Genomic DNA, 27,920 nt, shown 5'->3' on the forward strand with positions numbered 1-27,920 from the left:
TAACAACAAACCCTACACCTTGGTGAACTTGTACGCACCCAATTCTCACCAACTGCGTTTCCTGAAACTCCTTCACAATAAAATCTCTGCCAGCAAATGGGGGTCGTTGGTGATATGTGGAGACCATAATCTGACACCAGAATACAAAGTAGACACTACCTCTACAGCTAGAAGACAACCACCTTCTCTTCAACCTCTTCTTCATGCAGAGGACTTGTATGATGTCTGGAGATGTCAGCATGCAAACGAGCGTGATTATACCTATCACTCCTTAAGGCATAACACATACTCTAGAATTGACTTGATTCTGGTTGATAAACTTCTTCTGCAGGCAGTGTCCTCCTCCACCATACATGATATCACATGGTCTGATCATGCCCCTGTCTCTGTCACGGTGGTGGAGGGGCACACTCCAGGCCCTGCATATATTTGGAGGGCAAATGCTCATATTTTTCAAAATAACGCGCACTCTATTTTTCTCTTTAAATGACCAGTCGGTTTCTGATCCAATGATGCTGTGGTGTGCGCACAAGGCTTATATAAGAGGAGTATTATTACAAATATGTGCTAGAGAAAAGAGGCAGAGGGCACAAAAACTTGACCAACTTCTCACTAAAATTAGATCATTAGAGTCTCTTAATAAAAAATGTACTACTTTACAACTTGCTCAAAATCTTGCCCAATATCGCTCTGATCTCAGGCTTCTATTGATAGAACAATATGATAAACATGTCAAATATCTCAAATTGTCCCACTACGCCTCCGGCAATCGGGCAGGCAGATTTCTTGCTCAAAGGCTCAGGGCAGCAAGGATCAAATCCAAAATTTTATACCTTATACATCCTCCCTCCAACTAAAAGGAAGATTTATAATCCCAAAGACATAGCGAACTCCTTTGCTGAGTACTATGCCTCGCTCTACAACCTTAAAACTGACTCTAATACACCTCAACCGAATGAGCAGAATATAAAGGAGTTCTTAGCAAAAATCTATTTGCCCTCCCTTACCCCTGACCAACTTAGCTCTTTGAACTCCCCTATTACGGAGCCTGAGATCAGGAAACTCATTAGGACCCTCCCTTTGGGAAAGTCTCCAGGCCCGGATGGGCTCCCCAATGATTACTATAGGTCTTTTCAAGAAAACCTTATACCAACACTTCAGCATGTTTACTCAGCAGCAATGTCCTCTGCCTCGTTTCCTACAGAAATGCTTAAAGCTTATGTGGTCACCATTCCGAAACCAGGGAAGGAACCTACTTCACCAGCCAATTTTAGACCAATTTCTTTGCTTAATTCTGATGTTAAGTTGTTTGCGAAAATCCTTGCACATAGACTACTCCCGTTCCTGCCTGAGCTGGTCAGCTCTGACCAGGCGGGCTTTACTCCAGGTAGGCAGGCCTCAGATGCCACAAGAAGAGTTATTGGCATTGTGCAATATGCCAGGGCCTGTCGGATGCCTTCTCTGATCCTCTCCTTGGATGCGGAGAAGGCATTCGACAGGATCCATTGGGGTTATATGAGACTCACCTTGCAAAAGTTTGGATTCTCAGGCCCTATCTATTCTGCTATAATGGCCCTCTACTCGTCCCCCTGCGCACAAGTATATACGTCCAATATGCTGTCCACCATGTTTACTATATCCAATGGTACGAGACAGGGGTGCCCCCTCTCCCCCACCATCTTTAACGTACTCATCGAGCTCCTAGCGGAAAGAATTAGAACTCACCACCATATTTGTGGATTTGACCTTCCACATGGTTCACATGTTATAAATTTATTCGCAGATGATATCATTCTGTTCCTAACCTCACCACGAACTTCCCTCTCCCACACCCTCTTTGTAAATCACTACAGAACGCCTTCCCTTATACCTGGAGCAAAGACAGTATAACATACCTTGGCCTAAAAATTACCGATATTAAGAGGTTAGCAGATGCCAACTACGTGCCCCTCATAGACAAACTTAACAAGGAAGTAAAACGCCTAGCCAACACCAAACTGACTTGGTCGGGCAGACTTGCTACATTTAAAATGCTACTCCTCCCTCAAGTGCTGTATGTCTTCCGGACCCTACCAATCCCATTAAAATCAAAACATATCAAAGCTCTGAATTCTTTACTTAAGAACTTCATCTGGAAAAATTTGAGGCCTAGATGCGCAAAACCTTTACTAACCAAACACAGATCGGCCGGGGGAATGGGTCTGGTTGACATGCAGGACTATTATAGGGCCTCTATCCTTACACAACTTAAGAAGTGGATCCAGCACTCACCGGACACTCCCTGGTACAGTGTCAAGCAAGCCTTAAGCCCGACCAAGGACCTCAAACATCTTTTGATGGTTGACGCTCTCCATCCAATCCCTATTCACAAACTACCTCCCACTCTCCATGCCTCCCTAGATACCTGGAGAACCTTTCTGAAGCTTCCTCTTCCATCTGATAGGTTGACTGCCATTCCACTACCCTTATCAACCCTCCAACAGGCCATTCCCAATATTTCACTCACAAGCTGACAGGAAAAAGGTATACAATTTATCACTGACTTATATGATGGGAACTCCCTTATCTCGTTTGATGCTCTCCAACTTCATTTTAACTTACCGTCCTCCGATAAATACAAATATAACCAAGTCCATCACTTTTGCAGATCCATTAAATCACCCACCATTCATGTCCCAAGGGAGGCCTGGCAATTTTACAATAATACCCCTGCATCTTGTAAAGGTATCTCTTTATTTTATAACCTATTCCAACAAAAAATTGAATTTGTCAAATCGCCCCCTTATCAAAAATGGGAAGCTGACCTTAAGACAACTTTTACTATTTCACAGTGGAAGGAAGCTTTCAGGTGGCTATATAGAGCCTCAAAATGTGTTAACCATTGGGAATTGTCACAAAAGATTGCCCTTAGATGGTATCTTACCCCGTATAGGATGGCCAAGTTCAGTAAGGACGGCTCCCCGCTATGCTGGAGGAACTGTGGAGAGGTGGGTAACTTGCTCCATATGTTTTGGACATGTAAAAATCTCACTAGCTACTGGAATTCCGTATTCCGCTCGCTCTCCAGCATCACGGGCATCATCACACCCCCCAGCCCAACCCTGGCCATACTAAACTTAGGCATAGACTCCTTCCCACCAGAATTTAGAGTGGTGGTCACGCACGTATTGCTGGTAGCCAGATCCCTGATCACAAGACATTGGAAGCTGGACAAGGCCCCTGATGTGGCCGAAGTGTTTACTACTACGCAGACCCATTATATGTATGAGTCACTAATAGCAGCAGCAGGAGGAAACAATAAATACTTTGATAATAAATGGAAGAGTTGGAGAACTTGGTAAAAAAATATAGACTGATTAGTGCCCCCATCATCCGGACCAGACCAGACCACCTACACCCCCCCCCCCCCCCTCTAATTCCTTTCTCTCATTATTTTTTTTTATTTCTTTTGCCCTCTATCACTATTTCTTGTTCACACAATCCTCGGTAGTGTACTTTTATAGTTAAATAATGATATGGCATTAGACCCTCTTTAAATGAGTCCTCTGCAGCCCAAGGGAGTCGGATTGATAGTTTTGCAAATTAGTTGATATAATGTATGATGTACATCCTACTACTCCCTTGGCAGCTTCTCTGCCGCAATATGTACTTGTTGGTTTAACTACATTACTGTACCAATATCCCGACACTGCTGTTTTTGTTTTTGTTTTCTTGTTCCTTTTTCCTTTTCCCTTTCTTGCCAATGTGTCTAACTTGTTGTGGAGATCGAAATCTGTCATTTGCAAGAAAAGTGTATCTTCTTTTTCTTCCTATGTATCTTGTCTTTTTTTTTGTATGGTAATACCTTAATAAAGACTATTTAAAAAAATAAATAAAAAAAAACAATACAATGTCTCTGTGATTCAAATTAATATAAACCAGAAAATGTCTTTGTGCTTCAGATGTGTATAAGCAAATCATAAAGCATAAATTGTCTTTGTGCTTCAATTGGCCAAAGATAGCTGACATCCTTCAATATGTTGTGGGGCATAGTGGGTGCAAAGATGGTGAAAGACATTGGGCGCCAGACACTTATTTGATGTAAAAGAGGTTTTATTTCTTTTGATAGTCTTTTTTTGTATTTTTGGGGGAACGAAGGTTAGGGCCAGGACACCCTTAAGTAGTTGTAGATTCAATTGGCAGACTCTGAGACTTCAATAGGAAGATAGCCTTGCAGGAAAAGGCCCCAGCAAGGCGCCACTCTTGCACATGCACACTCCTATGGTAACAGCCTTTAACAGTTCCTAACCCAAATGCAGCAGTCCTTTCAGCTTCACTATAATTGCCTCTTGTTATTGAAGACAACACTGAGCTCCCTGCCTTTCATTAGACCCTCTGATTCACTGACTCAGAATCCTTTGAGGCCCTCCAAGGTTTTTGGTGGCATCACCTCAAGCGTCACACACTCTTACTCTTGGCACTGCAGATACTTATCAAGCTTCACCCCTACTAACCGGCGAGGTCCCTGTCTTGACTTGCAAGGCTGCTCTGCAAGTGTCTCCTCCGGAGGTTGGCTCCCTGACTTCTCCACTGTGCCCTTTTGGTGAAAATGTGGTCCCTGGTAAAGATGGTCAGTCCCTTTGTGGTGACAGCTTCCCTTCTACCTCCGACCATTGACAGGTTCTCTGGCCAACAGAACCATCACTTCTTTTTGGACTGCAAGTTGCAATTCCAACCCTGCACTGCTCTCTTTCCTTCTGTATAGGCCCTCACATAGCCTAGCAGCCAGATGCCTCTGGGATAGGCCCAATCCCCAGCCTAGCAGCCAGAGCATATGGCACACGTCCACCCAGACGGCCCAGAATGCAGATCCCTTGATTCCATCCAAATATATAGGTGCTCTCAGCAGGCCAAGGGTATCAAGGGAAGCCACCCTTGCTAGGAGCAATAATCACAAGCAAATCCAGCAGGCTGGTACATTCAGCTGAGTATGTCATCTCCTTCAGGCTATACAGCCTTTTTTGCTTATGTTTAAATTGGGAAGCTGGTAAGCAGGCATGGGGACTTTATCCTTTGTAATTTCTACACAAACTGGGAATAGTACCATTTGAAGGACTATAGTGTACCTGGCTTAAAATGAACTCCTGCACCATGTTTTAGCCATTTTTGGGTATAGATTATTATAACCCTGATTGTGTCATTTTTTTTATTATTTTTTTTTGTACATTGCACTTTTGTGCTGCGGATTTTTCTACAATGCTGCCATCATTTTGTTTAAATTAGTCAGTTAAACAGCTGATAAATTACACCAGTTTTTCTGCCCCATCATGTGTTGCGGTGATTAAACAGCTAGGACTACTTCGCCGCCCACGTTATATCCATAGAAGCTCTCGACAAAAGTTTGTTTGTTCACAGACTAATCATACCATCCCAACTCTTTGGTCAGCAATGCGATCTGTTACTCCACTCATGCGTCGTCGGAGTGCTGATGTTTATCAGTTACGTGGTTTAAATGTTTCTATGGTAACATCGCTCTGTGAGCTGAAGAAGAAACATGGGGTGGACTTTAGTCTGTTGCGGCCGGTGCAAAGATGTGTTACGTTATCAAGCAGTAAAATTGAACTTTTAAATGCACAATCTATTACAAACAAATCCTGTTTTATTCATGATCACATTTTGGATAAATGTTTGCATTTTATGTTCATTACAGAGACTTGGCATCAGCCAAATATTTTTTCTTCTTTAAACGAGTGCTGTCCTAAAGGGTATAGTTATCTTGAAATAGCCCATAGCCCATAGCACAGGGCGAGGTGGGAGCCTGCTAGTTATCTATCGCAGCCATTTGGAGCTATCTTTGCAATTAGTACCAGATTTAGTGTCATTTGAATGTCTTGCTTTTAAATGTAAAACTCCTTCCCCTGTGTTGTTCATTCTTGTTTATAGGCCACCGAAATTTAGTTCATCATTTACTGCTGAGTTGTTAAATCTCTTAACAACCTTTTGTATATCAAATGTAAATGTTATTATTTTGGGAGATTTAAATATTCATGTTGATACCCCTTCATGCTACCCCGCAGCTGAATTTCTTCAGCTGCTGGATTGTTTTAATTTAAAACAACTCGTTGATGTCCCCACACATACTAGGGGGCATACCTTGGATTTGGTCATTACGAACTCTGCTCCTTTGACTAATTTGCAGGTGTATGACCTAGGTGTGTCAGACCATATGGCTATTTCAATGGATTTGACATCACCATCCAGCTGTTATAAGCCTAAGGCCGCGTACACACGGGCGGACTGTTCGCCCAACTTTGTCCGCTGAACAGTGTTTGGGCGGACAGTCCGCTTGTGTGTGGGCTTTCAGCGGACAGTTGGACGGACAAGGTTTTTCGGAAATTCCGAAAAACTGTCCGCTGAAACCTTGTTTGAGCGAACAGTCCGCCCGTGTGTAGGCTTGTTCGTCAAACAAAGTTGCGCGCATGCTCAGAAAGGATTTTCACGCCGAAAGCTATAATGCAGTGTATAGGACGTCGTATTTTTCGTCCCGTCGTACGTGCCGTTCACGTCATCGCGCACGGTTTCAGCAAACTGTTCGTCCGTCGTGTGTGGCCATGTCCGTCCATGCTAAGTTTGAGCGGACTGTTTGCCGAAACTGTTGGACGGACAAAGTTGGGCGAACAGTCCGCGCGTGTGTACGCGGCCTAAGCGGGACATTTGTTTTAGAAACGTAAAAAATATAATTCCGGAACTTTTGGCAACGGATTTTCAGCATCTATCTACACAATTTTGCTCTGTTGATGATGCAGTGGCATATTATAATAGCCAGTTTAGAAGTCTGTTGGACTTTTATGCCCCACTTAAAACGAGAGCTGTTACTTTTATTCACTCAGCCCCGTGGTATACAGATGAGCTTCGTAAGATGAAGACAGTGGGGCGGGTTCTTGAACGGCATTTTCGAGCCTCTGGCCTCACTGTCCATGAACAAATTTACCGGGAGCATCAACATCTATATGCATAGTTCCTTTAAGGAGGCTAGGTCGCAGTTCTATTCTAAAGTTATACGAAATAGTTCAGGAAATGCTAAGCAGCTCTTTTCAACTATAAATCAAATGCTTAAGCCAAATTCGCCATCGACTACTGCTATTTCGGAAGAGCGGTGTAATGAATTTATGGATTTTTTTAGATCCAAGATTGATTATATCCGTTCTTCTCTGTCTGGTCCCTTGGCTCAAACTGTCCGTTTAAACTGTTTTGTGCCCCGACAAATGGATCATTTACCAGAGGTGTCACTGGAAGAGGTACAGGGTATTGTTAAGCGAATGAAGCCCTCTACCTGTTCCTTGGATCCTTTTCCAACTCCACTGTTAAAAACTTATGTTTCAGTTTTAAGTCCATTGATTACTGCTGTTGTTAATTACTCTTTTCGAACTAGGCATGTTCCTTTCGTTTTAAAAAGTGCTGTTAGGCCTATAATTAGAAAGGACTTCCGGATCAAAAGTGGATTTTTTAAGCAGTGGTCTATTTCTAATCTTCCCTTTTTATCTAAGGTACTTGAGAAAGTAGTTGCTTATTTTAGACATATTTATATTTTCTTGGGATTAAAATGTTTAAAACTCAGCTATAAGAATGTTTTCAAATTCTAAAATATATAAGGCCATTTATTGTCATTCCCACGAGAATATCTTGAAATTCTTCTTTGCATCATCCGTACTTCAATAAGTCTACTTTTTATTTCTGGTATCACATAATTTGTCTTATATTCTGTACATGTAATTTATTTTAACATAAAATAAAAAATTTTGAACGAGAGAAAGTAGTTGCAAGTCATCTTCAGGATCATCTCAAGCATAACAGCCTTTTTGAAAAATTTCAATCAGGCTTTCGTTTTGCTCATAGTACGGAGACCGCTCTTGTTCGAGTCACAAATGATCTTCTTATGTGATCTGATGCCGGCTCTCTATCTTTACTTATTATGTTGGATTTGTCAGCTGCGTTCGACATTGTCGATCATGGCATTCTTTTAGATAGTCTTCGTTATAATGTTGGACTAAAAAATTTAGCCTTCAGTTGGTTCGAGTCATATCTTACAGATAGGATTGAACAAACTACATTGGGTCATTTTAAATCTAAACCGCATGTGGTTACCTGCGGAGTTCCCCAAGGGTCAGTGCTTGGCCCGATTTTATTTATTCTATATCTTACTCCCTTAAGCCATATTATAAATCGTTATAATATTTCTTTCCTTTGTTATGCTGACGATTCACAGCTTTATGTAAAAGCTGCAGCTGAAACTCCTTCAGTGCAGTCGCCCCTTTCAGTCCTTACCGCCTGTCTGGAGGAGATAAAGGAGTGGATGGAACAACATTTCTTGCAACTAAATAGCTCCAAAACTGAGTTTATTATGATTGGAACGTCTCACCAGATTAAATCATCGCTGATAACAAGTATTGCCTTTTCAGGCTCTAAAATTCCAGTTTTGTCTGTTGTCACTAATCTTGGTGTAAAAATGGATTCCCAACTCACTTTTGAAGCTCATATAAATCAAGTATGAAAGACTTCTTTCTACCACCTTTGTAATATATCTAAACTTCTTTCTATCCTTTCTTTTTCCAATGCTGAAAGGTTTAAACATGCCTTTGTCTGTCTCCTCTAGGCTGGATTATTGCAACACACTTCTCATTGGGATTCCGAGAAAGAGCATGCAGAAGTTACAATATGTTCAAAACTCTGCAGCGAGGATCCTAATGAGAGTGCGGAAGCATGAGCATATCACTCCAATTTTAAAATCTCTTCATTGGCTCCTGGTCTCTACAAGGATTGAGTATAAGGTCTCTCTTCTTGTCCATCAATGCATATATGGACAAGCTCCACCTTATCTTAAGGAACTTCTTAGATTACAAAATTTACCTCGTTCCCTTCGCTAAACTCATTTGAATTGTTTAGAGATTCCAAAAACTAGGTTGAAAACCATGGGAGATAGGGCTTTTTGTGCTGCTGCCCCACGTCTGTGGAATGCTTTGCCTGATAGTTTGAGGGTTTCTCAGTCTACTGAAAATTTTAAAAAGGGGTTGAAGATTTTTCTTTTTAGCAAATGTTTTGTAAATTAAGCAGTTTGTTTGTTTTTTATTGTAATTATGTAGCACTTTGAGGTCTTTTGATGGAAATTGCATTATAAATAAAATGTATTATTATTATTATTATTATTCAGTCTGCCCATTAATAGTTTGAATTTCGGCTGGTTCACCAGGAACCAGCCAAGAGTCTAGCAGTCTTTGGCCAGCCTAATAGTTAAGGTCAACAATGCAATTCTCCAGCAGGAAACTCAGCCCTGTCTCTAGCCGGTTCCAACATTCTTCACATAAACTCACGAATGATCATCAAATAGAACCATGTAGTAGCTCATAGAACTAAAAAAAAATCTCATAATGTGTATCATTAATTTTTTAAGTTAAGTTTATTAAGCACACGCTCTGAGAAGCAACCCAAAGGTCTAGGCGTGAGGTCTGAAGAAGCAGTGGTGCAGGAGTGTAAGCCTCCAGGAGGCTGAAGGTTTGAACTATAAAGTAATGGTAAAACTCCCTGCGAGTGAAATTGCTGTTATTTTCTTTGAACTTTGTTTACTTTAAATAAAAGTGGGCTGCCAAGTCTTTAAAATACAGTTTGGACTGACACGTGTTCATGAAATTGCATACACCACTAGAGCTTAATCACAAATTAGCATTAAGTGTAACAACTTTTTAGTTGGGAGGTTCACTCCTTTTATAACACCATCTCCACGGGGACTGCAAGTGAAAGGGTTCCTCACTGCTGCACAGCCAGTAACACTGCATTTCTTTCAACCAGACACAGAAAATCAGTCTTTGGCTTGTTTTTGATGTTTTGTTAGGGGATGATAGATTGATAAAGTAAGTATAAGTATGGGATGCCAGGTGTGAAAACAAACAGAACTTCAGGGCCAACTTCCTCCCTATTTACATATTCCTCTTCTTGCTTCCTCCTGCACACACTTCCTCTTTGTATAGCTTCTGCTGGCTCACTCCAGAGGGAGCTAAGAGTAGATCATTAGTTCAGCAAAGGCCCATTACAGCAGGAACTCAGTCCCCATTGTGAAAGTAGCACAAATTGAGTGAACAGCACAACACATCTGCTATTTCCCTGTGGTTACTGATCCCAGTTCCACTTGCTTGCAGAATGCTAGGCCACCTGGCTGCTTCTCTTCCCAATCCTCCTGCCTGATTCTCCGCCACAGTCCTGCCAGACGCACACATGGAAACTCCTCAGGACAAGGTTAGAAGAAGACTTGGCACACTGCTACAGCTGGCAGTCTCTCCCCTTGTCTGTCCCAGTCTGTCAGGGACTCTCTTTGCTCTCTCAGCTGCCTATTTTGGCTGGAATCCCTCTAACTGCATCCTGTGATGGGATCCCTCCAGACCAGCCTCTTGCGCTCCAGCCCATAGCACCTTGTCCCCATGTTGAGCTTATTAGGCTGCTGTGATAAAGCAATCAGACACTGCTCTCAAAAAACTTAGAGAAGCAAAGTGTTTCCAATGAATCTCTTAAAAGAAAGGGCGTTTGTGAGAGATGGGGATTTTTAAAGTGCCCAGATGATGGAAATTGTCCCTATGCGATGGAACAGGCTATATGTGCTGCTGCTGTAGTGTAGACTGGGAAGATATTTCAGATGTGCCTTGTGGATGGAATAGCTCAGACTGAGGCTAGTTTTCCAGCAGGCACCCAGAAAGCCCCTCCATAACCATACTTACCTGATGTTATGCAAATGTATGTGCTGCTGCAGTGTAGATAAAAATGAATTATGACAAAATGTGTCAAAATAAAATTAGGAAATGATTATTTATTAAACCTAAACAGCCAAATAAATATTACTGCAAATATCAAATATGTTTAGTATTATTTTTTGCTGTTTCTGATGTAGTCACCCTAATATGAAATGGATGGAAATTGAAAGCATAGCACATGTAAAATCAATTTTATTTTTTAAAAGTTAACTGAACTAAAGGCTATGAACAAAAATTGTTTGGAATATTTATTCTAGACAGTACTTAGTCTTTTACAATTGCTATCGTCGTCGTCGTCGTCGTCGTCGTCGTCGCCGCCGCCATTTTTGAACAGTACTGTATCACATTACTGTGACACATTACACATCTCTAAGAGTAGGTGACTTATCTCACTTAGCCCATTGATTAAGAAAGGCGTACTACCACAACGCACAATTTGTAATCGTCACTCTAGCACCCCCCGGTCAGGGGTACGCCTCCACCAGGTTACGGAGGGGCTTTCTGGGTGCCTGCTGGAAAACTAGCTTCAATCGGAGCTATTCCATCAGCAAGGCACACCATCCCTGTCAACAGTCAGGCCTATTGGTTTCGTTTTGGTAGCCCACCCAGGAAGCCTCTGAAATGTCTTCATGCATGCAAGGGTATCCAGCAGTCTCTCATTCTACGCTACAGCAGCACATATATATATTTGCATAGAGGGGCGGCAACGAAGCATCCAGGCACAACGCAGCTTCCACTTGTGAAACGAGGCCTGTTGTCCCGTCGCGTAGAGCTATGGAAAGCATGCATCATCCAGATATGGGTCGAATCAGGACAAGTGAGTGGCTGACGCGCTGAACCATGGTAGAAGGCCTGCACAGTGTACTAGCATTGAAACAACAACACCACTGCATACCTGAGAAAGGAACAGGTGCTAGAGGAAACCTGGTCAAAAAACAAAAACAAAAAAAACAACACGACAAAGGCTGTTTCTTCTGTTAAGCTGTCTGTCTTTGAACTAGGAATAATCAGGGGAAAGCGCGAACGCAGTCCCCCACTACCACAAATTATGCAGTCGAGTTTCCTGCATTTGAGGAAATCGCAGGGGTCAGCACAGCCGGAGTGCAATGGCCGAGCCTCGCCCTGGGAGAACCACCTTCGTGATCATGGTGTCTCCCCTGCCAGGTAAGTATGAGTTGGAATCGTCACTCTAGCACCCCCCGGTCAGGGGTACGCCTCCACCAGGTTACGGAGGGGCTTTCTGGGTGCCTGCTGGAAAACTAGCTTCAATCGGAGCTATTCCATCAGCAAGGCACACCATCCCTGTCAACAGTCAGGCCTATTGGTTTCGTTTTGGTAGCCCACCCAGGAAGCCTCTGAAATGTCTTCATGCATGCAAGGGTATCCAGCAGTCTCTCATTCTACGCTACAGCAGCACATATATATATTTGCATAGAGGGGCGGCAACGAAGCATCCAGGCACAACGCAGCTTCCACTTGTGAAACGAGGCCTGTTGTCCCGTCGCGTAGAGCTATGGAAAGCATGCATCATCCAGATATGGGTCGAATCAGGACAAGTGAGTGGCTGACGCGCTGAACCATGGTAGAAGGCCTGCACAGTGTACTAGCATTGAAACAACAACACCACTGCATACCTGAGAAAGGAACAGGTGCTAGAGGAAACCTGGTCAAAAAACAAAAACAAAAAAAACAACACGACAAAGGCTGTTTCTTCTGTTAAGCTGTCTGTCTTTGAACTAGGAATAATCAGGGGAAAGCGCGAACGCAGTCCCCCACTACCACAAATTATGCAGTCGAGTTTCCTGCATTTGAGGAAATCGCAGGGGTCAGCACAGCCGGAGTGCAATGGCCGAGCCTCGCCCTGGGAGAACCACCTTCGTGATCATGGTGTCTCCCCTGCCAGGTAAGTATGAGTTGGAATCGTCACTCTAGCACCCCCCGGTCAGGGGTACGCCTCCACCAGGTTACGGAGGGGCTTTCTGGGTGCCTGCTGGAAAACTAGCTTCAATCGGAGCTATTCCATCAGCAAGGCACACCATCCCTGTCAACAGTCAGGCCTATTGGTTTCGTTTTGGTAGCCCACCCAGGAAGCCTCTGAAATGTCTTCATGCATGCAAGGGTATCCAGCAGTCTCTCATTCTACGCTACAGCAGCACATATATATATTTGCATAGAGGGGCGGCAACGAAGCATCCAGGCACAACGCAGCTTCCACTTGTGAAACGAGGCCTGTTGTCCCGTCGCGTAGAGCTATGGAAAGCATGCATCATCCAGATATGGGTCGAATCAGGACAAGTGAGTGGCTGACGCGCTGAACCATGGTAGAAGGCCTGCACAGTGTACTAGCATTGAAACAACAACACCACTGCATACCTGAGAAAGGAACAGGTGCTAGAGGAAACCTGGTCAAAAAACAAAAACAAAAAAAACAACACGACAAAGGCTGTTTCTTCTGTTAAGCTGTCTGTCTTTGAACTAGGAATAATCAGGGGAAAGCGCGAACGCAGTCCCCCACTACCACAAATTATGCAGTCGAGTTTCCTGCATTTGAGGAAATCGCAGGGGTCAGCACAGCCGGAGTGCAATGGCCGAGCCTCGCCCTGGGAGAACCACCTTCGTGATCATGGTGTCTCCCCTGCCAGGTAAGTATGAGTTGGAATCGTCACTCTAGCACCCCCCGGTCAGGGGTACGCCTCCACCAGGTTACGGAGGGGCTTTCTGGGTGCCTGCTGGAAAACTAGCTTCAATCGGAGCTATTCCATCAGCAAGGCACACCATCCCTGTCAACAGTCAGGCCTATTGGTTTCGTTTTGGTAGCCCACCCAGGAAGCCTCTGAAATGTCTTCATGCATGCAAGGGTATCCAGCAGTCTCTCATTCTACGCTACAGCAGCACATATATATATTTGCATAGAGGGGCGGCAACGAAGCATCCAGGCACAACGCAGCTTCCACTTGTGAAACGAGGCCTGTTGTCCCGTCGCGTAGAGCTATGGAAAGCATGCATCATCCAGATATGGGTCGAATCAGGACAAGTGAGTGGCTGACGCGCTGAACCATGGTAGAAGGCCTGCACAGTGTACTAGCATTGAAACAACAACACCACTGCATACCTGAGAAAGGAACAGGTGCTAGAGGAAACCTGGTCAAAAAACAAAAACAAAAAAAACAACACGACAAAGGCTGTTTCTTCTGTTAAGCTGTCTGTCTTTGAACTAGGAATAATCAGGGGAAAGCGCGAACGCAGTCCCCCACTACCACAAATTATGCAGTCGAGTTTCCTGCATTTGAGGAAATCGCAGGGGTCAGCACAGCCGGAGTGCAATGGCCGAGCCTCGCCCTGGGAGAACCACCTTCGTGATCATGGTGTCTCCCCTGCCAGGTAAGTATGAGTTGGAATCGTCACTCTAGCACCCCCCGGTCAGGGGTACGCCTCCACCAGGTTACGGAGGGGCTTTCTGGGTGCCTGCTGGAAAACTAGCTTCAATCGGAGCTATTCCATCAGCAAGGCACACCATCCCTGTCAACAGTCAGGCCTATTGGTTTCGTTTTGGTAGCCCACCCAGGAAGCCTCTGAAATGTCTTCATGCATGCAAGGGTATCCAGCAGTCTCTCATTCTACGCTACAGCAGCACATATATATATTTGCATAGAGGGGCGGCAACGAAGCATCCAGGCACAACGCAGCTTCCACTTGTGAAACGAGGCCTGTTGTCCCGTCGCGTAGAGCTATGGAAAGCATGCATCATCCAGATATGGGTCGAATCAGGACAAGTGAGTGGCTGACGCGCTGAACCATGGTAGAAGGCCTGCACAGTGTACTAGCATTGAAACAACAACACCACTGCATACCTGAGAAAGGAACAGGTGCTAGAGGAAACCTGGTCAAAAAACAAAAACAAAAAAAACAACACGACAAAGGCTGTTTCTTCTGTTAAGCTGTCTGTCTTTGAACTAGGAATAATCAGGGGAAAGCGCGAACGCAGTCCCCCACTACCACAAATTATGCAGTCGAGTTTCCTGCATTTGAGGAAATCGCAGGGGTCAGCACAGCCGGAGTGCAATGGCCGAGCCTCGCCCTGGGAGAACCACCTTCGTGATCATGGTGTCTCCCCTGCCAGGTAAGTATGAGTTGGAATCGTCACTCTAGCACCCCCCGGTCAGGGGTACGCCTCCACCAGGTTACGGAGGGGCTTTCTGGGTGCCTGCTGGAAAACTAGCTTCAATCGGAGCTATTCCATCAGCAAGGCACACCATCCCTGTCAACAGTCAGGCCTATTGGTTTCGTTTTGGTAGCCCACCCAGGAAGCCTCTGAAATGTCTTCATGCATGCAAGGGTATCCAGCAGTCTCTCATTCTACGCTACAGCAGCACATATATATATTTGCATAGAGGGGCGGCAACGAAGCATCCAGGCACAACGCAGCTTCCACTTGTGAAACGAGGCCTGTTGTCCCGTCGCGTAGAGCTATGGAAAGCATGCATCATCCAGATATGGGTCGAATCAGGACAAGTGAGTGGCTGACGCGCTGAACCATGGTAGAAGGCCTGCACAGTGTACTAGCATTGAAACAACAACACCACTGCATACCTGAGAAAGGAACAGGTGCTAGAGGAAACCTGGTCAAAAAACAAAAACAAAAAAAACAACACGACAAAGGCTGTTTCTTCTGTTAAGCTGTCTGTCTTTGAACTAGGAATAATCAGGGGAAAGCGCGAACGCAGTCCCCCACTACCACAAATTATGCAGTCGAGTTTCCTGCATTTGAGGAAATCGCAGGGGTCAGCACAGCCGGAGTGCAATGGCCGAGCCTCGCCCTGGGAGAACCACCTTCGTGATCATGGTGTCTCCCCTGCCAGGTAAGTATGAGTTGGAATCGTCACTCTAGCACCCCCCGGTCAGGGGTACGCCTCCACCAGGTTACGGAGGGGCTTTCTGGGTGCCTGCTGGAAAACTAGCTTCAATCGGAGCTATTCCATCAGCAAGGCACACCATCCCTGTCAACAGTCAGGCCTATTGGTTTCGTTTTGGTAGCCCACCCAGGAAGCCTCTGAAATGTCTTCATGCATGCAAGGGTATCCAGCAGTCTCTCATTCTACGCTACAGCAGCACATATATATATTTGCATAGAGGGGCGGCAACGAAGCATCCAGGCACAACGCAGCTTCCACTTGTGAAACGAGGCCTGTTGTCCCGTCGCGTAGAGCTATGGAAAGCATGCATCATCCAGATATGGGTCGAATCAGGACAAGTGAGTGGCTGACGCGCTGAACCATGGTAGAAGGCCTGCACAGTGTACTAGCATTGAAACAACAACACCACTGCATACCTGAGAAAGGAACAGGTGCTAGAGGAAACCTGGTCAAAAAACAAAAACAAAAAAAACAACACGACAAAGGCTGTTTCTTCTGTTAAGCTGTCTGTCTTTGAACTAGGAATAATCAGGGGAAAGCGCGAACGCAGTCCCCCACTACCACAAATTATGCAGTCGAGTTTCCTGCATTTGAGGAAATCGCAGGGGTCAGCACAGCCGGAGTGCAATGGCCGAGCCTCGCCCTGGGAGAACCACCTTCGTGATCATGGTGTCTCCCCTGCCAGGTAAGTATGAGTTGGAATCGTCACTCTAGCACCCCCCGGTCAGGGGTACGCCTCCACCAGGTTACGGAGGGGCTTTCTGGGTGCCTGCTGGAAAACTAGCTTCAATCGGAGCTATTCCATCAGCAAGGCACACCATCCCTGTCAACAGTCAGGCCTATTGGTTTCGTTTTGGTAGCCCACCCAGGAAGCCTCTGAAATGTCTTCATGCATGCAAGGGTATCCAGCAGTCTCTCATTCTACGCTACAGCAGCACATATATATATTTGCATAGAGGGGCGGCAACGAAGCATCCAGGCACAACGCAGCTTCCACTTGTGAAACGAGGCCTGTTGTCCCGTCGCGTAGAGCTATGGAAAGCATGCATCATCCAGATATGGGTCGAATCAGGACAAGTGAGTGGCTGACGCGCTGAACCATGGTAGAAGGCCTGCACAGTGTACTAGCATTGAAACAACAACACCACTGCATACCTGAGAAAGGAACAGGTGCTAGAGGAAACCTGGTCAAAAAACAAAAACAAAAAAAACAACACGACAAAGGCTGTTTCTTCTGTTAAGCTGTCTGTCTTTGAACTAGGAATAATCAGGGGAAAGCGCGAACGCAGTCCCCCACTACCACAAATTATGCAGTCGAGTTTCCTGCATTTGAGGAAATCGCAGGGGTCAGCACAGCCGGAGTGCAATGGCCGAGCCTCGCCCTGGGAGAACCACCTTCGTGATCATGGTGTCTCCCCTGCCAGGTAAGTATGAGTTGGAATCGTCACTCTAGCACCCCCCGGTCAGGGGTACGCCTCCACCAGGTTACGGAGGGGCTTTCTGGGTGCCTGCTGGAAAACTAGCTTCAATCGGAGCTATTCCATCAGCAAGGCACACCATCCCTGTCAACAGTCAGGCCTATTGGTTTCGTTTTGGTAGCCCACCCAGGAAGCCTCTGAAATGTCTTCATGCATGCAAGGGTATCCAGCAGTCTCTCATTCTACGCTACAGCAGCACATATATATATTTGCATAGAGGGGCGGCAACGAAGCATCCAGGCACAACGCAGCTTCCACTTGTGAAACGAGGCCTGTTGTCCCGTCGCGTAGAGCTATGGAAAGCATGCATCATCCAGATATGGGTCGAATCAGGACAAGTGAGTGGCTGACGCGCTGAACCATGGTAGAAGGCCTGCACAGTGTACTAGCATTGAAACAACAACACCACTGCATACCTGAGAAAGGAACAGGTGCTAGAGGAAACCTGGTCAAAAAACAAAAACAAAAAAAACAACACGACAAAGGCTGTTTCTTCTGTTAAGCTGTCTGTCTTTGAACTAGGAATAATCAGGGGAAAGCGCGAACGCAGTCCCCCACTACCACAAATTATGCAGTCGAGTTTCCTGCATTTGAGGAAATCGCAGGGGTCAGCACAGCCGGAGTGCAATGGCCGAGCCTCGCCCTGGGAGAACCACCTTCGTGATCATGGTGTCTCCCCTGCCAGGTAAGTATGAGTTGGAATCGTCACTCTAGCACCCCCCGGTCAGGGGTACGCCTCCACCAGGTTACGGAGGGGCTTTCTGGGTGCCTGCTGGAAAACTAGCTTCAATCGGAGCTATTCCATCAGCAAGGCACACCATCCCTGTCAACAGTCAGGCCTATTGGTTTCGTTTTGGTAGCCCACCCAGGAAGCCTCTGAAATGTCTTCATGCATGCAAGGGTATCCAGCAGTCTCTCATTCTACGCTACAGCAGCACATATATATATTTGCATAGAGGGGCGGCAACGAAGCATCCAGGCACAACGCAGCTTCCACTTGTGAAACGAGGCCTGTTGTCCCGTCGCGTAGAGCTATGGAAAGCATGCATCATCCAGATATGGGTCGAATCAGGACAAGTGAGTGGCTGACGCGCTGAACCATGGTAGAAGGCCTGCACAGTGTACTAGCATTGAAACAACAACACCACTGCATACCTGAGAAAGGAACAGGTGCTAGAGGAAACCTGGTCAAAAAACAAAAACAAAAAAAACAACACGACAAAGGCTGTTTCTTCTGTTAAGCTGTCTGTCTTTGAACTAGGAATAATCAGGGGAAAGCGCGAACGCAGTCCCCCACTACCACAAATTATGCAGTCGAGTTTCCTGCATTTGAGGAAATCGCAGGGGTCAGCACAGCCGGAGTGCAATGGCCGAGCCTCGCCCTGGGAGAACCACCTTCGTGATCATGGTGTCTCCCCTGCCAGGTAAGTATGAGTTGGAATCGTCACTCTAGCACCCCCCGGTCAGGGGTACGCCTCCACCAGGTTACGGAGGGGCTTTCTGGGTGCCTGCTGGAAAACTAGCTTCAATCGGAGCTATTCCATCAGCAAGGCACACCATCCCTGTCAACAGTCAGGCCTATTGGTTTCGTTTTGGTAGCCCACCCAGGAAGCCTCTGAAATGTCTTCATGCATGCAAGGGTATCCAGCAGTCTCTCATTCTACGCTACAGCAGCACATATATATATTTGCATAGAGGGGCGGCAACGAAGCATCCAGGCACAACGCAGCTTCCACTTGTGAAACGAGGCCTGTTGTCCCGTCGCGTAGAGCTATGGAAAGCATGCATCATCCAGATATGGGTCGAATCAGGACAAGTGAGTGGCTGACGCGCTGAACCATGGTAGAAGGCCTGCACAGTGTACTAGCATTGAAACAACAACACCACTGCATACCTGAGAAAGGAACAGGTGCTAGAGGAAACCTGGTCAAAAAACAAAAACAAAAAAAACAACACGACAAAGGCTGTTTCTTCTGTTAAGCTGTCTGTCTTTGAACTAGGAATAATCAGGGGAAAGCGCGAACGCAGTCCCCCACTACCACAAATTATGCAGTCGAGTTTCCTGCATTTGAGGAAATCGCAGGGGTCAGCACAGCCGGAGTGCAATGGCCGAGCCTCGCCCTGGGAGAACCACCTTCGTGATCATGGTGTCTCCCCTGCCAGGTAAGTATGAGTTGGAATCGTCACTCTAGCACCCCCCGGTCAGGGGTACGCCTCCACCAGGTTACGGAGGGGCTTTCTGGGTGCCTGCTGGAAAACTAGCTTCAATCGGAGCTATTCCATCAGCAAGGCACACCATCCCTGTCAACAGTCAGGCCTATTGGTTTCGTTTTGGTAGCCCACCCAGGAAGCCTCTGAAATGTCTTCATGCATGCAAGGGTATCCAGCAGTCTCTCATTCTACGCTACAGCAGCACATATATATATTTGCATAGAGGGGCGGCAACGAAGCATCCAGGCACAACGCAGCTTCCACTTGTGAAACGAGGCCTGTTGTCCCGTCGCGTAGAGCTATGGAAAGCATGCATCATCCAGATATGGGTCGAATCAGGACAAGTGAGTGGCTGACGCGCTGAACCATGGTAGAAGGCCTGCACAGTGTACTAGCATTGAAACAACAACACCACTGCATACCTGAGAAAGGAACAGGTGCTAGAGGAAACCTGGTCAAAAAACAAAAACAAAAAAAACAACACGACAAAGGCTGTTTCTTCTGTTAAGCTGTCTGTCTTTGAACTAGGAATAATCAGGGGAAAGCGCGAACGCAGTCCCCCACTACCACAAATTATGCAGTCGAGTTTCCTGCATTTGAGGAAATCGCAGGGGTCAGCACAGCCGGAGTGCAATGGCCGAGCCTCGCCCTGGGAGAACCACCTTCGTGATCATGGTGTCTCCCCTGCCAGGTAAGTATGAGTTGGAATCGTCACTCTAGCACCCCCCGGTCAGGGGTACGCCTCCACCAGGTTACGGAGGGGCTTTCTGGGTGCCTGCTGGAAAACTAGCTTCAATCGGAGCTATTCCATCAGCAAGGCACACCATCCCTGTCAACAGTCAGGCCTATTGGTTTCGTTTTGGTAGCCCACCCAGGAAGCCTCTGAAATGTCTTCATGCATGCAAGGGTATCCAGCAGTCTCTCATTCTACGCTACAGCAGCACATATATATATTTGCATAGAGGGGCGGCAACGAAGCATCCAGGCACAACGCAGCTTCCACTTGTGAAACGAGGCCTGTTGTCCCGTCGCGTAGAGCTATGGAAAGCATGCATCATCCAGATATGGGTCGAATCAGGACAAGTGAGTGGCTGACGCGCTGAACCATGGTAGAAGGCCTGCACAGTGTACTAGCATTGAAACAACAACACCACTGCATACCTGAGAAAGGAACAGGTGCTAGAGGAAACCTGGTCAAAAAACAAAAACAAAAAAAACAACACGACAAAGGCTGTTTCTTCTGTTAAGCTGTCTGTCTTTGAACTAGGAATAATCAGGGGAAAGCGCGAACGCAGTCCCCCACTACCACAAATTATGCAGTCGAGTTTCCTGCATTTGAGGAAATCGCAGGGGTCAGCACAGCCGGAGTGCAATGGCCGAGCCTCGCCCTGGGAGAACCACCTTCGTGATCATGGTGTCTCCCCTGCCAGGTAAGTATGAGTTGGAATCGTCACTCTAGCACCCCCCGGTCAGGGGTACGCCTCCACCAGGTTACGGAGGGGCTTTCTGGGTGCCTGCTGGAAAACTAGCTTCAATCGGAGCTATTCCATCAGCAAGGCACACCATCCCTGTCAACAGTCAGGCCTATTGGTTTCGTTTTGGTAGCCCACCCAGGAAGCCTCTGAAATGTCTTCATGCATGCAAGGGTATCCAGCAGTCTCTCATTCTACGCTACAGCAGCACATATATATATTTGCATAGAGGGGCGGCAACGAAGCATCCAGGCACAACGCAGCTTCCACTTGTGAAACGAGGCCTGTTGTCCCGTCGCGTAGAGCTATGGAAAGCATGCATCATCCAGATATGGGTCGAATCAGGACAAGTGAGTGGCTGACGCGCTGAACCATGGTAGAAGGCCTGCACAGTGTACTAGCATTGAAACAACAACACCACTGCATACCTGAGAAAGGAACAGGTGCTAGAGGAAACCTGGTCAAAAAACAAAAACAAAAAAAACAACACGACAAAGGCTGTTTCTTCTGTTAAGCTGTCTGTCTTTGAACTAGGAATAATCAGGGGAAAGCGCGAACGCAGTCCCCCACTACCACAAATTATGCAGTCGAGTTTCCTGCATTTGAGGAAATCGCAGGGGTCAGCACAGCCGGAGTGCAATGGCCGAGCCTCGCCCTGGGAGAACCACCTTCGTGATCATGGTGTCTCCCCTGCCAGGTAAGTATGAGTTGGAATCGTCACTCTAGCACCCCCCGGTCAGGGGTACGCCTCCACCAGGTTACGGAGGGGCTTTCTGGGTGCCTGCTGGAAAACTAGCTTCAATCGGAGCTATTCCATCAGCAAGGCACACCATCCCTGTCAACAGTCAGGCCTATTGGTTTCGTTTTGGTAGCCCACCCAGGAAGCCTCTGAAATGTCTTCATGCATGCAAGGGTATCCAGCAGTCTCTCATTCTACGCTACAGCAGCACATATATATATTTGCATAGAGGGGCGGCAACGAAGCATCCAGGCACAACGCAGCTTCCACTTGTGAAACGAGGCCTGTTGTCCCGTCGCGTAGAGCTATGGAAAGCATGCATCATCCAGATATGGGTCGAATCAGGACAAGTGAGTGGCTGACGCGCTGAACCATGGTAGAAGGCCTGCACAGTGTACTAGCATTGAAACAACAACACCACTGCATACCTGAGAAAGGAACAGGTGCTAGAGGAAACCTGGTCAAAAAACAAAAACAAAAAAAACAACACGACAAAGGCTGTTTCTTCTGTTAAGCTGTCTGTCTTTGAACTAGGAATAATCAGGGGAAAGCGCGAACGCAGTCCCCCACTACCACAAATTATGCAGTCGAGTTTCCTGCATTTGAGGAAATCGCAGGGGTCAGCACAGCCGGAGTGCAATGGCCGAGCCTCGCCCTGGGAGAACCACCTTCGTGATCATGGTGTCTCCCCTGCCAGGTAAGTATGAGTTGGAATCGTCACTCTAGCACCCCCCGGTCAGGGGTACGCCTCCACCAGGTTACGGAGGGGCTTTCTGGGTGCCTGCTGGAAAACTAGCTTCAATCGGAGCTATTCCATCAGCAAGGCACACCATCCCTGTCAACAGTCAGGCCTATTGGTTTCGTTTTGGTAGCCCACCCAGGAAGCCTCTGAAATGTCTTCATGCATGCAAGGGTATCCAGCAGTCTCTCATTCTACGCTACAGCAGCACATATATATATTTGCATAGAGGGGCGGCAACGAAGCATCCAGGCACAACGCAGCTTCCACTTGTGAAACGAGGCCTGTTGTCCCGTCGCGTAGAGCTATGGAAAGCATGCATCATCCAGATATGGGTCGAATCAGGACAAGTGAGTGGCTGACGCGCTGAACCATGGTAGAAGGCCTGCACAGTGTACTAGCATTGAAACAACAACACCACTGCATACCTGAGAAAGGAACAGGTGCTAGAGGAAACCTGGTCAAAAAACAAAAACAAAAAAAACAACACGACAAAGGCTGTTTCTTCTGTTAAGCTGTCTGTCTTTGAACTAGGAATAATCAGGGGAAAGCGCGAACGCAGTCCCCCACTACCACAAATTATGCAGTCGAGTTTCCTGCATTTGAGGAAATCGCAGGGGTCAGCACAGCCGGAGTGCAATGGCCGAGCCTCGCCCTGGGAGAACCACCTTCGTGATCATGGTGTCTCCCCTGCCAGGTAAGTATGAGTTGGAATCGTCACTCTAGCACCCCCCGGTCAGGGGTACGCCTCCACCAGGTTACGGAGGGGCTTTCTGGGTGCCTGCTGGAAAACTAGCTTCAATCGGAGCTATTCCATCAGCAAGGCACACCATCCCTGTCAACAGTCAGGCCTATTGGTTTCGTTTTGGTAGCCCACCCAGGAAGCCTCTGAAATGTCTTCATGCATGCAAGGGTATCCAGCAGTCTCTCATTCTACGCTACAGCAGCACATATATATATTTGCATAGAGGGGCGGCAACGAAGCATCCAGGCACAACGCAGCTTCCACTTGTGAAACGAGGCCTGTTGTCCCGTCGCGTAGAGCTATGGAAAGCATGCATCATCCAGATATGGGTCGAATCAGGACAAGTGAGTGGCTGACGCGCTGAACCATGGTAGAAGGCCTGCACAGTGTACTAGCATTGAAACAACAACACCACTGCATACCTGAGAAAGGAACAGGTGCTAGAGGAAACCTGGTCAAAAAACAAAAACAAAAAAAACAACACGACAAAGGCTGTTTCTTCTGTTAAGCTGTCTGTCTTTGAACTAGGAATAATCAGGGGAAAGCGCGAACGCAGTCCCCCACTACCACAAATTATGCAGTCGAGTTTCCTGCATTTGAGGAAATCGCAGGGGTCAGCACAGCCGGAGTGCAATGGCCGAGCCTCGCCCTGGGAGAACCACCTTCGTGATCATGGTGTCTCCCCTGCCAGGTAAGTATGAGTTGGAATCGTCACTCTAGCACCCCCCGGTCAGGGGTACGCCTCCACCAGGTTACGGAGGGGCTTTCTGGGTGCCTGCTGGAAAACTAGCTTCAATCGGAGCTATTCCATCAGCAAGGCACACCATCCCTGTCAACAGTCAGGCCTATTGGTTTCGTTTTGGTAGCCCACCCAGGAAGCCTCTGAAATGTCTTCATGCATGCAAGGGTATCCAGCAGTCTCTCATTCTACGCTACAGCAGCACATATATATATTTGCATAGAGGGGCGGCAACGAAGCATCCAGGCACAACGCAGCTTCCACTTGTGAAACGAGGCCTGTTGTCCCGTCGCGTAGAGCTATGGAAAGCATGCATCATCCAGATATGGGTCGAATCAGGACAAGTGAGTGGCTGACGCGCTGAACCATGGTAGAAGGCCTGCACAGTGTACTAGCATTGAAACAACAACACCACTGCATACCTGAGAAAGGAACAGGTGCTAGAGGAAACCTGGTCAAAAAACAAAAACAAAAAAAACAACACGACAAAGGCTGTTTCTTCTGTTAAGCTGTCTGTCTTTGAACTAGGAATAATCAGGGGAAAGCGCGAACGCAGTCCCCCACTACCACAAATTATGCAGTCGAGTTTCCTGCATTTGAGGAAATCGCAGGGGTCAGCACAGCCGGAGTGCAATGGCCGAGCCTCGCCCTGGGAGAACCACCTTCGTGATCATGGTGTCTCCCCTGCCAGGTAAGTATGAGTTGGAATCGTCACTCTAGCACCCCCCGGTCAGGGGTACGCCTCCACCAGGTTACGGAGGGGCTTTCTGGGTGCCTGCTGGAAAACTAGCTTCAATCGGAGCTATTCCATCAGCAAGGCACACCATCCCTGTCAACAGTCAGGCCTATTGGTTTCGTTTTGGTAGCCCACCCAGGAAGCCTCTGAAATGTCTTCATGCATGCAAGGGTATCCAGCAGTCTCTCATTCTACGCTACAGCAGCACATATATATATTTGCATAGAGGGGCGGCAACGAAGCATCCAGGCACAACGCAGCTTCCACTTGTGAAACGAGGCCTGTTGTCCCGTCGCGTAGAGCTATGGAAAGCATGCATCATCCAGATATGGGTCGAATCAGGACAAGTGAGTGGCTGACGCGCTGAACCATGGTAGAAGGCCTGCACAGTGTACTAGCATTGAAACAACAACACCACTGCATACCTGAGAAAGGAACAGGTGCTAGAGGAAACCTGGTCAAAAAACAAAAACAAAAAAAACAACACGACAAAGGCTGTTTCTTCTGTTAAGCTGTCTGTCTTTGAACTAGGAATAATCAGGGGAAAGCGCGAACGCAGTCCCCCACTACCACAAATTATGCAGTCGAGTTTCCTGCATTTGAGGAAATCGCAGGGGTCAGCACAGCCGGAGTGCAATGGCCGAGCCTCGCCCTGGGAGAACCACCTTCGTGATCATGGTGTCTCCCCTGCCAGGTAAGTATGAGTTGGAATCGTCACTCTAGCACCCCCCGGTCAGGGGTACGCCTCCACCAGGTTACGGAGGGGCTTTCTGGGTGCCTGCTGGAAAACTAGCTTCAATCGGAGCTATTCCATCAGCAAGGCACACCATCCCTGTCAACAGTCAGGCCTATTGGTTTCGTTTTGGTAGCCCACCCAGGAAGCCTCTGAAATGTCTTCATGCATGCAAGGGTATCCAGCAGTCTCTCATTCTACGCTACAGCAGCACATATATATATTTGCATAGAGGGGCGGCAACGAAGCATCCAGGCACAACGCAGCTTCCACTTGTGAAACGAGGCCTGTTGTCCCGTCGCGTAGAGCTATGGAAAGCATGCATCATCCAGATATGGGTCGAATCAGGACAAGTGAGTGGCTGACGCGCTGAACCATGGTAGAAGGCCTGCACAGTGTACTAGCATTGAAACAACAACACCACTGCATACCTGAGAAAGGAACAGGTGCTAGAGGAAACCTGGTCAAAAAACAAAAACAAAAAAAACAACACGACAAAGGCTGTTTCTTCTGTTAAGCTGTCTGTCTTTGAACTAGGAATAATCAGGGGAAAGCGCGAACGCAGTCCCCCACTACCACAAATTATGCAGTCGAGTTTCCTGCATTTGAGGAAATCGCAGGGGTCAGCACAGCCGGAGTGCAATGGCCGAGCCTCGCCCTGGGAGAACCACCTTCGTGATCATGGTGTCTCCCCTGCCAGGTAAGTATGAGTTGGAATCGTCACTCTAGCACCCCCCGGTCAGGGGTACGCCTCCACCAGGTTACGGAGGGGCTTTCTGGGTGCCTGCTGGAAAACTAGCTTCAATCGGAGCTATTCCATCAGCAAGGCACACCATCCCTGTCAACAGTCAGGCCTATTGGTTTCGTTTTGGTAGCCCACCCAGGAAGCCTCTGAAATGTCTTCATGCATGCAAGGGTATCCAGCAGTCTCTCATTCTACGCTACAGCAGCACATATATATATTTGCATAGAGGGGCGGCAACGAAGCATCCAGGCACAACGCAGCTTCCACTTGTGAAACGAGGCCTGTTGTCCCGTCGCGTAGAGCTATGGAAAGCATGCATCATCCAGATATGGGTCGAATCAGGACAAGTGAGTGGCTGACGCGCTGAACCATGGTAGAAGGCCTGCACAGTGTACTAGCATTGAAACAACAACACCACTGCATACCTGAGAAAGGAACAGGTGCTAGAGGAAACCTGGTCAAAAAACAAAAACAAAAAAACAACACGACAAAGGCTGTTTCTTCTGTTAAGCTGTCTGTCTTTGAACTAGGAATAATCAGGGGAAAGCGCGAACGCAGTCCCCCACTACCACAAATTATGCAGTCGAGTTTCCTGCATTTGAGGAAATCGCAGGGGTCAGCACAGCCGGAGTGCAATGGCCGAGCCTCGCCCTGGGAGAACCACCTTCGTGATCATGGTGTCTCCCCTGCCAGGTAAGTATGAGTTGGAATCGTCACTCTAGCACCCCCCGGTCAGGGGTACGCCTCCACCAGGTTACGGAGGGGCTTTCTGGGTGCCTGCTGGAAAACTAGCTTCAATCGGAGCTATTCCATCAGCAAGGCACACCATCCCTGTCAACAGTCAGGCCTATTGGTTTCGTTTTGGTAGCCCACCCAGGAAGCCTCTGAAATGTCTTCATGCATGCAAGGGTATCCAGCAGTCTCTCATTCTACGCTACAGCAGCACATATATATATTTGCATAGAGGGGCGGCAACGAAGCATCCAGGCACAACGCAGCTTCCACTTGTGAAACGAGGCCTGTTGTCCCGTCGCGTAGAGCTATGGAAAGCATGCATCATCCAGATATGGGTCGAATCAGGACAAGTGAGTGGCTGACGCGCTGAACCATGGTAGAAGGCCTGCACAGTGTACTAGCATTGAAACAACAACACCACTGCATACCTGAGAAAGGAACAGGTGCTAGAGGAAACCTGGTCAAAAAACAAAAACAAAAAAAACAACACGACAAAGGCTGTTTCTTCTGTTAAGCTGTCTGTCTTTGAACTAGGAATAATCAGGGGAAAGCGCGAACGCAGTCCCCCACTACCACAAATTATGCAGTCGAGTTTCCTGCATTTGAGGAAATCGCAGGGGTCAGCACAGCCGGAGTGCAATGGCCGAGCCTCGCCCTGGGAGAACCACCTTCGTGATCATGGTGTCTCCCCTGCCAGGTAAGTATGAGTTGGAATCGTCACTCTAGCACCCCCCGGTCAGGGGTACGCCTCCACCAGGTTACGGAGGGGCTTTCTGGGTGCCTGCTGGAAAACTAGCTTCAATCGGAGCTATTCCATCAGCAAGGCACACCATCCCTGTCAACAGTCAGGCCTATTGGTTTCGTTTTGGTAGCCCACCCAGGAAGCCTCTGAAATGTCTTCATGCATGCAAGGGTATCCAGCAGTCTCTCATTCTACGCTACAGCAGCACATATATATATTTGCATAGAGGGGCGGCAACGAAGCATCCAGGCACAACGCAGCTTCCACTTGTGAAACGAGGCCTGTTGTCCCGTCGCGTAGAGCTATGGAAAGCATGCATCATCCAGATATGGGTCGAATCAGGACAAGTGAGTGGCTGACGCGCTGAACCATGGTAGAAGGCCTGCACAGTGTACTAGCATTGAAACAACAACACCAC

The 27,920-nt window shown here is 47.3% G+C and overlaps 22 non-coding genes across 22 annotated transcripts; all 22 read right to left on the reverse strand.

The window, feature by feature from the left end:
- Positions 1 to 11,783: 11,783 nt before the first annotated feature.
- Positions 11,784 to 11,947, reverse strand: LOC143941556 (U1 spliceosomal RNA). Its single transcript, XR_013264243.1, has one exon. It is a non-coding gene; the product is annotated as a U1 spliceosomal RNA (small nuclear RNA).
- A 575-nt stretch (positions 11,948 to 12,522) lies between these two features.
- Positions 12,523 to 12,686, reverse strand: LOC143941557 (U1 spliceosomal RNA). Its single transcript, XR_013264244.1, has one exon. It is a non-coding gene; the product is annotated as a U1 spliceosomal RNA (small nuclear RNA).
- Positions 12,687 to 13,261: 575 nt separating this feature from the next.
- LOC143941558 (U1 spliceosomal RNA) lies at positions 13,262 to 13,425 on the reverse strand. The gene has a single exon (XR_013264245.1). It is a non-coding gene; the product is annotated as a U1 spliceosomal RNA (small nuclear RNA).
- Positions 13,426 to 14,000: 575 nt separating this feature from the next.
- Positions 14,001 to 14,164, reverse strand: LOC143941559 (U1 spliceosomal RNA). The gene has a single exon (XR_013264246.1). It is a non-coding gene; the product is annotated as a U1 spliceosomal RNA (small nuclear RNA).
- Positions 14,165 to 14,739: 575 nt separating this feature from the next.
- LOC143941560 (U1 spliceosomal RNA) lies at positions 14,740 to 14,903 on the reverse strand. Its single transcript, XR_013264247.1, has one exon. It is a non-coding gene; the product is annotated as a U1 spliceosomal RNA (small nuclear RNA).
- A 575-nt stretch (positions 14,904 to 15,478) lies between these two features.
- On the reverse strand, positions 15,479 to 15,642 carry LOC143941561 (U1 spliceosomal RNA). The gene has a single exon (XR_013264248.1). It is a non-coding gene; the product is annotated as a U1 spliceosomal RNA (small nuclear RNA).
- A 575-nt stretch (positions 15,643 to 16,217) lies between these two features.
- On the reverse strand, positions 16,218 to 16,381 carry LOC143941563 (U1 spliceosomal RNA). The gene has a single exon (XR_013264249.1). It is a non-coding gene; the product is annotated as a U1 spliceosomal RNA (small nuclear RNA).
- Positions 16,382 to 16,956: 575 nt separating this feature from the next.
- On the reverse strand, positions 16,957 to 17,120 carry LOC143941564 (U1 spliceosomal RNA). Its single transcript, XR_013264250.1, has one exon. It is a non-coding gene; the product is annotated as a U1 spliceosomal RNA (small nuclear RNA).
- A 575-nt stretch (positions 17,121 to 17,695) lies between these two features.
- Positions 17,696 to 17,859, reverse strand: LOC143941566 (U1 spliceosomal RNA). Its single transcript, XR_013264251.1, has one exon. It is a non-coding gene; the product is annotated as a U1 spliceosomal RNA (small nuclear RNA).
- A 575-nt stretch (positions 17,860 to 18,434) lies between these two features.
- On the reverse strand, positions 18,435 to 18,598 carry LOC143941567 (U1 spliceosomal RNA). The gene has a single exon (XR_013264252.1). It is a non-coding gene; the product is annotated as a U1 spliceosomal RNA (small nuclear RNA).
- Positions 18,599 to 19,173: 575 nt separating this feature from the next.
- Positions 19,174 to 19,337, reverse strand: LOC143941568 (U1 spliceosomal RNA). The gene has a single exon (XR_013264253.1). It is a non-coding gene; the product is annotated as a U1 spliceosomal RNA (small nuclear RNA).
- A 575-nt stretch (positions 19,338 to 19,912) lies between these two features.
- Positions 19,913 to 20,076, reverse strand: LOC143941569 (U1 spliceosomal RNA). The gene has a single exon (XR_013264254.1). It is a non-coding gene; the product is annotated as a U1 spliceosomal RNA (small nuclear RNA).
- A 575-nt stretch (positions 20,077 to 20,651) lies between these two features.
- Positions 20,652 to 20,815, reverse strand: LOC143941570 (U1 spliceosomal RNA). Its single transcript, XR_013264255.1, has one exon. It is a non-coding gene; the product is annotated as a U1 spliceosomal RNA (small nuclear RNA).
- Positions 20,816 to 21,390: 575 nt separating this feature from the next.
- LOC143941571 (U1 spliceosomal RNA) lies at positions 21,391 to 21,554 on the reverse strand. Its single transcript, XR_013264257.1, has one exon. It is a non-coding gene; the product is annotated as a U1 spliceosomal RNA (small nuclear RNA).
- A 575-nt stretch (positions 21,555 to 22,129) lies between these two features.
- LOC143941572 (U1 spliceosomal RNA) lies at positions 22,130 to 22,293 on the reverse strand. The gene has a single exon (XR_013264258.1). It is a non-coding gene; the product is annotated as a U1 spliceosomal RNA (small nuclear RNA).
- Positions 22,294 to 22,868: 575 nt separating this feature from the next.
- On the reverse strand, positions 22,869 to 23,032 carry LOC143941573 (U1 spliceosomal RNA). Its single transcript, XR_013264259.1, has one exon. It is a non-coding gene; the product is annotated as a U1 spliceosomal RNA (small nuclear RNA).
- Positions 23,033 to 23,607: 575 nt separating this feature from the next.
- Positions 23,608 to 23,771, reverse strand: LOC143941575 (U1 spliceosomal RNA). The gene has a single exon (XR_013264260.1). It is a non-coding gene; the product is annotated as a U1 spliceosomal RNA (small nuclear RNA).
- Positions 23,772 to 24,346: 575 nt separating this feature from the next.
- Positions 24,347 to 24,510, reverse strand: LOC143941577 (U1 spliceosomal RNA). The gene has a single exon (XR_013264261.1). It is a non-coding gene; the product is annotated as a U1 spliceosomal RNA (small nuclear RNA).
- A 575-nt stretch (positions 24,511 to 25,085) lies between these two features.
- Positions 25,086 to 25,249, reverse strand: LOC143941578 (U1 spliceosomal RNA). The gene has a single exon (XR_013264262.1). It is a non-coding gene; the product is annotated as a U1 spliceosomal RNA (small nuclear RNA).
- Positions 25,250 to 25,824: 575 nt separating this feature from the next.
- Positions 25,825 to 25,988, reverse strand: LOC143941579 (U1 spliceosomal RNA). The gene has a single exon (XR_013264263.1). It is a non-coding gene; the product is annotated as a U1 spliceosomal RNA (small nuclear RNA).
- Positions 25,989 to 26,562: 574 nt separating this feature from the next.
- LOC143941580 (U1 spliceosomal RNA) lies at positions 26,563 to 26,726 on the reverse strand. Its single transcript, XR_013264264.1, has one exon. It is a non-coding gene; the product is annotated as a U1 spliceosomal RNA (small nuclear RNA).
- A 575-nt stretch (positions 26,727 to 27,301) lies between these two features.
- Positions 27,302 to 27,465, reverse strand: LOC143941581 (U1 spliceosomal RNA). The gene has a single exon (XR_013264265.1). It is a non-coding gene; the product is annotated as a U1 spliceosomal RNA (small nuclear RNA).
- Positions 27,466 to 27,920: the final 455 nt, after the last annotated feature.

This window comes from Lithobates pipiens, unplaced genomic scaffold (assembly GCF_037356315.1).
Source record: "Lithobates pipiens isolate NorthernLeopardFrog02 unplaced genomic scaffold, aLitPip1_a1.2 Scaffold_3, whole genome shotgun sequence".
NCBI lineage: Eukaryota > Metazoa > Chordata > Amphibia > Anura > Ranidae > Lithobates > Lithobates pipiens.